The 9,972-nt window shown below is 42.7% G+C and overlaps 1 protein-coding gene across 1 annotated transcript in view; it reads left to right on the forward strand.

The window, feature by feature from the left end:
* Positions 1-1,088: 1,088 nt before the first annotated feature.
* The window catches only part of LOC108415807 (mucin-17-like), a 25,813-nt gene continuing 16,929 nt past the window's right edge, over positions 1,089-9,972 (forward strand). The window contains exon 1 of the mRNA XM_037538322.1: positions 1,089-1,131. The gene's annotated coding sequence lies outside the window, so the exon portion shown is untranslated. The remainder of the gene's footprint in view (positions 1,132-9,972) is intronic.

The raw sequence follows: 9,972 nt of genomic DNA on the forward strand, positions 1-9,972 counted from the left end.
TTCATTGCCCAGCACTCCATCTCCAACAACGCATACTTTGATCACTAACATCGAGACTTTACCATTTTCAACATCTCAAACAGAAGACTTCACAACAAGAAGAGACACCACTGTTGAAATGTCGACAAAAATAAGTGTAGAATCAGAAAGCGCCACGCAAGCCCCTTTCACCACCACCCTAGAGGTGTCGTCTACAGCACATGCAGAAACGACAATAGTTAGCCTTAATGATCTTTCTACAATACCTCCCACAGACACAGGATCAACTATGCCTAAAATTTCCACAGCAGAGCATGCACTGATGTCTTCATTTACCACAACAACTTTTAGACCGGATTCTTCTTCAGCCAACAGTGGTGAGTCTGTGTCAGTGTCAAGTTCTGGATTACAAGATTTCACAACAGGACCAGTTACTCAGTTTACTACATTGACACCCAATGGTATAGCATTGGACATCTCCACTCAATCCACACTCAGCAGTATCACAGAAGTGTTGTCAACTCCTACTCCAGGTAAAAGATCATCAACTCCAAGCACACTTTCCCATGCTTTTCCGACAGAGGAGGTCTCAACAACTCAAAAGTTTTCAATACCTGAAATTTCAACATCATCTATGCCTGAAACTACCACAGTAGAAACTACATCAGTTCATTCATTGCCCTGCGCTCCATCTCCAACAACGCCTACTTGGATCACTAACACCGATAGTTTCCCATTTTCAACATCTCAAACACAAGACGTCACAACAAGAACAGACACAACTCTTGAAATGTCAACAAAAATAAGTGCAGAATCAGAAAGCTCCACGCAAGCCCTTCTCACCACCACCCTAGAGGTGTCGTCTACACCACAAGCAGAAACGACAATAGTTAGTCTAAGTGATCTTTCTACAATACCTCCCACAGTCACAGGATCAACTATGCCTGAAAGTACCACAGCAGAGCATGCACTAATGTCTTCACTGACCACTGCTGCTTCTGCAACAACTTCTTCTTCAGCCAACAGTGATGAGTCTGTGTCAGTGTCAAGTTCTGGAATGCAAGATTTCACAACAGGACCAGTTACTCAGTTTACTACATTGACACCTAATAGTATAGCATTGGACAGCTCCACTCAATCCACACTCAGCAGTTTCACAGAAGTGTTGTCAACTCCTACTCCAGGTACCACGTCATCAACTCCAAGCACACTTTCCCATGCACTTCCGACAGAGGAGGTCTCAACAACTCAAAAGTTTTCCATACCTGAAATTTCAACATCATCTATGCCTGAAACTACCACAGTAGAAACTACATCAATTCATTCACTGCCCAGCACTCCATCTGCAATGACTACTTCGATCAATAACGTCCAGACTTTACCAGATTCAACATCTCAAACACAAGACTTCACATCAAGAACAGAGACATCTGTTCAAATGTCAACAAAAATAAGTGTAGAATCAGAAAGCTCAACGCAAGCCCCTCTCACCACCACCCTAGAGGTGTCGTCTACACCACAGGCAGAAACGACAATAGTTAGTCTAACAGCTTTTTCTACAATACCTCCCAAAGAAACAGGATCAACTATGCCTGAAATTTCCACAGCAGAGACTGCACTTATGTCTTCATTGACCACTGCTGCTTCTGAAACAACTTCTTCAGCCAACAGTGGTGAGTCTGTATCAGTGTCAAGTTCTGGACCACAAGATTTCACAACAGGACCAGTTACTCAGTTTACTACATTGACACCTAATGGTATAGCATTGGACAGCTCCACTCAATCCACACTCAGCAGTTTCACAGAAGTGTTGTCAACTCCTACTCCAGATTCCACATCATCAACTCCAAGCACACTTTCCCATGCACTTCCGACAGAGGAGGTCTCAACAACTCAGAAGTTTTCCATACCTGAAATTTCAACATCATCTATGCCTGAAACTACCACAGTAGAAACTACATCGTTTCATTCATTGCCCAGCACTCAATCTTCAACAACGCCTACTTCGATCAATAACATCGAGACTTTACCAGATTCAACATCTCAAACACAAGACTTCACATCAAGAACAGAGACATCTGTTGAAATGTCGACAAAAATAAGTGTAGAATCAGAAAGGTCTACACAATCCCCTCTCACCACCACCCTAGAGGTGTCATCTACACAAAACACTGAAACAACAATAGTTAGTCTAAGTGATGTTTCTACAATACCTGCCACAGACACAGGATCAACTATGCCTGAAATTTCCACAGCAGAGACTGCACTTATGTCTTCATTGACCACTGCTGCTTCTGAAACAACTTCTTCAGCCAACAGTGGTGAGTCTGTATCAGTGTCAAGTTCTGGAATGCAAGATTTCACAACAGGACCAGTTACTCAGTTTACTACATTGACACCTAATAGTATAGCATTGGACAGCTCCACTCAATCCACACTCAGCAGTTTCACAGAAGTGTTGTCAACTCCTACTCCAGATTCCACATCATCAACTCCAAGCACACTTTCCCATGCTTTTCCGACAGAGGAGGTCTCAACAACTCAGAAGTTTTCCATACCTGAAATTTCAACATCATCTATGCCTGAAACTACCACAGTAGAAACTACATCAGTTCATTCATTGCCCAGCACTCCATCTTCAACAACGCCTACTTTGATCACTAATATCGTGGCCTTACCTGTATCAAGATCTGAAACTCAAGACTACACAACAAGTACAGACACATCTCTTGAAATGTCGACAAAAATAAGTGTAGAATCAGAAAGGTCTACACAATCCCCTCTCATCACCACCCTAGAGGTGTCATCTACACCAAGCGCTGAAACAACAATAGTTAGTCTAAGTGATGTTTCTACAATACCTCCTACAGACACAGGATCAACTATGCCTGAAATTTCCACAGCAGAGACTGCACTTATGTCTTCATTGACCACTGCTGCTTCTGAAACAACGTCTTCTTCTGCTAAGACTGGTGAGTCTGTATCAGTGTCAAGTTCTGGACCACAAGATTTCACAACAGGACCAGTTGTTCATTTTACTACATTGACACCTAATAGTATAGCATTGGACAGCTCCACTCAATCCACACTCAGCAGTTTGACAGAAGTGTTGTCAACTCCTACTCCAGGTACCACGTCATCAACTCCAAGCACACTGTCCCATGCACTTCCGACAGCGGAGGTCTCAACAACTCAGAAGTTTTCCATACCTGAAATTTCAACATCATCTATGCCTGAAACTACCACAGTAGTGACTACATCAATTCATTCATTGCCCAGCACTCCATCTTCAACAACGACTACTTCGATCAATAACGTCGAGACTGTACCACTTTCAACATTTCAATCACAAGACTTCACATCAGGAATAGAGACAGCTGTTGAAATGTCGACAAAAATAAGTGTAGAATCAGAAAGGTCTACACAATCCCCTCTCACCACCACCCTAGAGGTGTCATCTACACCAAACGCAGAAACAACAAGAGTTAGTCTAAGTGAACTTTCTACAATACCTGCCACAGACACAGGATCAACTATGCCTGAAATTTCCACAGCAGAGACTGCACTTATGTCTTCATTGACCACTGCTGCTTCTGAAACAACGTCTTCTTCTGCTAAGACTGGTGAGTCTGTATCAGTGTCAAGTTCTGGACCACAAGATTTCACAACAGGACCAGTTACTCAGTTTACTACATTGACACCTAATAGTATAGCATTAGACAGCTCCACTCAATCCACACTCAGCAGTTTCACAGAAGTGTTGTCAACTCCTACTCCAGGTGCCACGTCATCAACTCCAAGAACACTTTCCCATGTACTTCTGACAGAGGAGGTCTCAACAACTCAGAAGTTTTCCGTACCTGAAATTTCAACATCATCTATGCCTCAAACTACCACAGTAGAAACTACATCGTTTCATTCATTGCCCAGCACTCCATCTTCAACAACGCCTACTTTGATCACTAATATCGTGGCCTTACCAGTATCAATATCTGAAACTCAAGACTACACAACAAGTACAGACACATCTCTTGAAATGTCGACAAAAATAAGTGTAGAATCAGAAAGGTCTACACAATCCCCTCTCATCACCACCCAAGAGGTGTCATCTACACCAAGCGCTGAAACAACAATAGTTAGTCTAAGTGATGTTTCTACAATACCTCCTACAGACACAGGATCAACTATGCCTGAAATTTCCACAGCAGAGACTGCACTTATGTCTTCATTGACCACTGCTGCTTCTGAAACAACGTCTTCTTCTGCTAAGACTGGTGAATCTGTATCAGTGTCAAGTTCTGGACCACAAGATTTCACAACAGGACCAGTTACTCAGTTTACTACATTGACACCTAATAGTATAGCATTGGACAGCTCCACTCAATCCACACTCAGCAGTTTGACAGAAGTGTTGTCAACTCCTACTCCAGGTACCACGTCATCAACTCCAAGCACACTGTCCCATGCACTTCCGACTGTGGAGGTCTCAACAACTCAGAAGTTTTCCATACCTGAAATTTCAACATCATCTATACCTGAAACTACCACAGTAGTGACTACATCAATTCATTCATTGCCCAGCACTCCATCTTCAACAACGACTACTTCGATCAATAACGTCGAGACTGTACCACTTTCAACATTTCAAACACAAGACTTCACATCAGGAATAGAGACAGCTGTTGAAATGTCGACAAAAATAAGTGTAGAATCAGAAAGCTCCACGCAAGCCCCTCTCACCACCACCCTAGAGGTGTCATCTACACCAACCGCTGAAACAACAATAGTTAGTCTAAGTGATGTTTCTACAATACCTGCCACAGACACAGGATCAACTATGCCTGAGATTTCCACAGCAGAGACTGCACTTATGTCTTCATTGACCACTGCTGCTTCTGAAACAACTTCTTCTGCAAACAGTCGTGAGTCTGTGTCAGTGTCAAGTTCTGGAACACAAGATTTCACAACAGGACCAGTTACTCATTTTACTACATTGACACCTAATAGTATAGCATTGGACAGCTCCACTCAATCCACACTCAGCAGTTTCACAGAAGTGTTGTCAACTCCTACTCCAGGTGCCACGTCATCAACTCCAAGCACACTTTCCCATGTACTTCCGACAGAGGAGGTCTCAACAAATAAGAATTTTTCCATACCTGAAATTTCAACATCATCTATGCCTCAAACTACCACAGTAGAAACTACATCGTTTCATTCATTGCCCAGCACTCCATCTTCAACAACGCCTACTTTGATCACTAATATCGTGGCCTTACCAGTATCAAGATCTGAAACTCAAGACTACACAACAAGTACAGACACATCTCTTGAAATGTCGACAAAAATAAGTGTAGAATCAGAAAGGTCTACACAATCCCCTCTCATCACCACCCAAGAGGTGTCATCTACACCAAGCGCTGAAACAACAATAGTTAGTCTAAGTGATGTTTCTACAATACCTCCTACAGACACAGGATCAACTATGCCTGAAATTTCCACAGCAGAGACTGCACTTATGTCTTCATTGACCACTGCTGCTTCTGAAACAACGTCTTCTTCTGCTAAGACTGGTGAGTCTGTATCAGTGTCAAGTTCTGGACCACAAGATTTCACAACAGGACCAGTTGTTCATTTTACTACATTGACACCTAATAGTATAGCATTGGACAGCTCCACTCAATCTACAGTCAGCAGTTTGACAGAAGTGTTGTCAACTCCTACTCCAGGTACCACGTCATCAACTCCAAGCACACTGTCCCATGCACTTCCGACAGCGGAGGTCTCAACAACTCAGAGGTTTTCCATACCTGAAATTTCAACATCATCTATGCCTGAAACTACCACAGTAGTGACTACATCAATTCATTCATTGCCCAGCACTCCATCTTCAACAACGACTACTTCGATCAATAACGTCGAGACTGTACCACTTTCAACATTTCAAACACAAGACTTCACATCAGGAATAGAGACAGCTGTTGAAATGTCGACAAAAATAAGTGTAGAATCAGAAAGGTCTACACAATCCCCTCTCATCACCACCCTAGAGGTGTCATCTACACCAAACACTGAAACAACAATAGTTAGTCTAAGTGATGTTTCTACAATACCTGCCACAGACACAGGATCAACTATGCCTGAGATTTCCACAGCAGAGACTGCACTTATGTCTTCATTGACCACTGCTGCTTCTGAAACAACTTCTTCTGCTAAACAGTCGTGAGTCTGTGTCAGTGTCAAGTTCTGGACCACAAGATTTCACAACAGGACCAGTTACTCATTTTACTACATTGACACCTAATAGTATAGCATTGGACAGCTCCACTCAATCCACACTCAGCAGTTTCACAGAAGTGTTGTCAACTCCTACTCCAGGTGCCACGTCATCAACTCCAAGCACACTTTCCCATGTACTTCCGACAGAGGAGGTCTCAACAACTCAGAAGTTTTCCATACCTGAAATTTCAACATCATCTATGCCTCAAACTACCACAGTAGAAACTACATCGTTTCATTCATTGCCCAGCACTCCATCTTCAACAACGCCTACTTTGATCACTAATATCGTGGCCTTACCAGTATCAAGATCTGAAACTCAAGACTACACAACAAGTACAGACACATCTCTTGAAATGTCGACAAAAATAAGTGTAGAATCAGAAAGGTCTACACAATCCCCTCTCATCACCACCCTAGAGGTGTCATCTACACCAAGCGCTGAAACAACAATAGTTAGTCTAAGTGATGTTTCTACAATACCTCCTACAGACACAGGATCAACTATGCCTGAAATTTCCACAGCAGAGACTGCACTTATGTCTTCATTGACCACTGCTGCTTCTGAAACAACGTCTTCTTCTGCTAAGACTGGTGAGTCTGTATCAGTGTCAAGTTCTGGACCACAAGATTTCACAACAGGACCAGTTGTTCATTTTACTACATTGACACCTAATAGTATAGCATTGGACAGCTCCACTCAAGCCACACTCAGCAGTTTGACAGAAGTGTTGTCAACTCCTACTCCAGGTACCACGTCATCAACTCCAAGCACACTGTCCCATGCACTTCCGACTGCGGAGGTCTCAACAACTCAGAAGTTTTCCATACCTGAAATTTCAACATCATCTATGCCTGAAACTACCACAGTAGTGACTACATCAATTCATTCATTGCCCAGCACTCCATCTTCAACAACGACTACTTCGATCAATAACGTCGAGACTGTACCACTTTCAACATTTCAAACACAAGACTTCACATCAGGAATAGAGACAGCTGTTGAAATGTCGACAAAAATAAGTGTAGAATCAGAAAGGTCTACACAATCCCCTCTCATCACCACCCTAGAGGTGTCATCTACACCAAACGCAGAAACAACAATAGTTAGTCTAAGTGATGTTTCTACAATACCTGCCACAGACACAGGATCAACTATGCCTGAGATTTCCACAGCAGAGACTGCACTTATGTCTTCATTGACCACTGCTGCTTCTGAAACAACTTCTTCTGCAAACAGTCGTGAGTCTGTGTCAGTGTCAAGTTCTGGACCACAAGATTTCACAACAGGACCAGTTACTCATTTTACTACATTGACACCTAATAGTATAGCATTGGACAGCTCCACTCAATCCACACTCAGCAGTTTCACAGAAGTGTTGTCAACTCCTACTCCAGGTGCCACGTCATCAACTCCAAGCACACTTTCCCATGTACTTCCGACAGAGGAGGTCTCAACAACTCAGAAGTTTTCCATACCTGAAATTTCAACATCATCTATGCCTCAAACTACCACAGTAGAAACTACATCGTTTCATTCATTGCCCAGCACTCCATCTTCAACAACGCCTACTTTGATCACTAATATCGTGGCCTTACCAGTATCAAGATCTGAAACTCAAGACTACACAACAAGTACAGACACATCTCTTGAAATGTCGACAAAAATAAGTGTAGAATCAGAAAGGTCTACACAATCCCCTCTCATCACCACCCAAGAGGTGTCATCTACACCAAGCGCTGAAACAACAATAGTTAGTCTAAGTGATGTTTCTACAATACCTCCTACAGACACAGGATCAACTATGCCTGAAATTTCCACAGCAGAGACTGCACTTATGTCTTCATTGACCACTGCTGCTTCTGAAACAACGTCTTCTTCTGCTAAGACTGGTGAGTCTGTATCAGTGTCAAGTTCTGGACCACAAGATTTCACAACAGGACCAGTTGTTCATTTTACTACATTGACACCTAATAGTATAGCATTGGACAGCTCCACTCAATCCACACTCAGCAGTTTGACAGAAGTGTTGTCAACTCCTACTCCAGGTACCACGTCATCAACTCCAAGCACACAGTCCCATGCACTTCCGACTGCGGAGGTCTCAACAACTCAGAAGTTTTCCATACCTGAAATTTCAACATCATCTATGCCTGAAACTACCACAGTAGTGACTACATCAATTCATTCATTGCCCAGCACTCCATCTTCAACAACACCTAATTTGATCACTAATATCGTGGCCTGTACCACTTATCAACATTCTGAAACTCAAGACTACACAATCAAGTACTAGAGACATCTCTTGAAATGTCGACAAAAATAAGTGTAGAATCAGAAAGGTCTACACAATCCCCTCTCATCACCACCCTAGAGGTGTCATCTACACCAAGCGCTGAAACAACAATAGTTAGTCTAAGTGATGTTTCTACAATACCTGCCTACAGACACAGGATCAACTATGCCTGAAGATTTCCACAGCAGAGACTGCACTTATGTCTTCATTGACCACTGCTGCTTCTGAAACAACTTCTTCTTCTGCTAAGACTGGTGAGTCTGTATCAGTGTCAAGTTCTGGACCACAAGATTTCACAACAGGACCAGTTACTCATTTTACTACATTGACACCTAATAGTATAGCATTGGACAGCTCCACTCAATCCACACTCAGCAGTTTGACAGAAGTGTTGTCAACTCCTACTCCAGGTACCACGTCATCAACTCCAAGCACACTGTCCCATGCACTTCCGACTGCGGAGGTCTCAACAACTCAGAAGTTTTCCATACCTGAAATTTCAACATCATCTATGCCTGAAACTACCACAGTAGTGAATACATCAATTCATTCATTGCCCAGCACTCCATCTTCAACAACGACTACTTCGATCAATAACGTCGAGACTGTACCACTTTCAACATTTCAAACACAAGACTTCACATCAGGAATAGAGACAGCTGTTGAAATGTCGACAAAAATAAGTGTAGAATCAGAAAGGTCTACACAATCCCCTCTCATCACCACCCTAGAGGTGTCATCTACACCAAACGCTGAAACAACAATAGTTAGTCTAAGTGATGTTTCTACAATACCTGCCTACAGACACAGGATCAACTATGCCTGAGATTTCCACAGCAGAGACTGCACTTATGTCTTCATTGACCACTGCTGCTTCTGAAACAACGTCTTCTTCTGCTAAGACTGTCGTGAGTCTGTATCAGTGTCAAGTTCTGGACCACAAGATTTCACAACAGGACCAGTTATTCATTTTACTACATTGACACCTAATAGTATAGCATTGGACAGCTCCACTCAATCCACACTCAGCAGTTTGACAGAAGTGTTGTCAACTCCTACTCCAGGTACCACGTCATCAACTCCAAGCACACTGTCCCATGCACTTCCGACTGCGGAGGTCTCAACAACTCAGAAGTTTTCCATACCTGAAATTTCAACATCATCTATGCCTGAAACTACCACAGTAGAAACTACATCGTTTCATTCATTGCCCAGCACTCCATCTTCAACAACGACTACTTCGATCAATAACGTCGAGACTGTACCACTTTCAACATTTCAAACACAAGACTTCACATCAGGAATAGAGACAGCTGTTGAAATGTCGACAAAAATAAGTGTAGAATCAGAAAGGTCTACACAATCCCCTCTCACCACCACCCTAGAGGTGTCATCTACACCAAACACTGAAACAAAA

This window comes from Pygocentrus nattereri, chromosome 5, assembly GCF_015220715.1.
Source record: "Pygocentrus nattereri isolate fPygNat1 chromosome 5, fPygNat1.pri, whole genome shotgun sequence".
Lineage (NCBI taxonomy): Eukaryota > Metazoa > Chordata > Actinopteri > Characiformes > Serrasalmidae > Pygocentrus > Pygocentrus nattereri.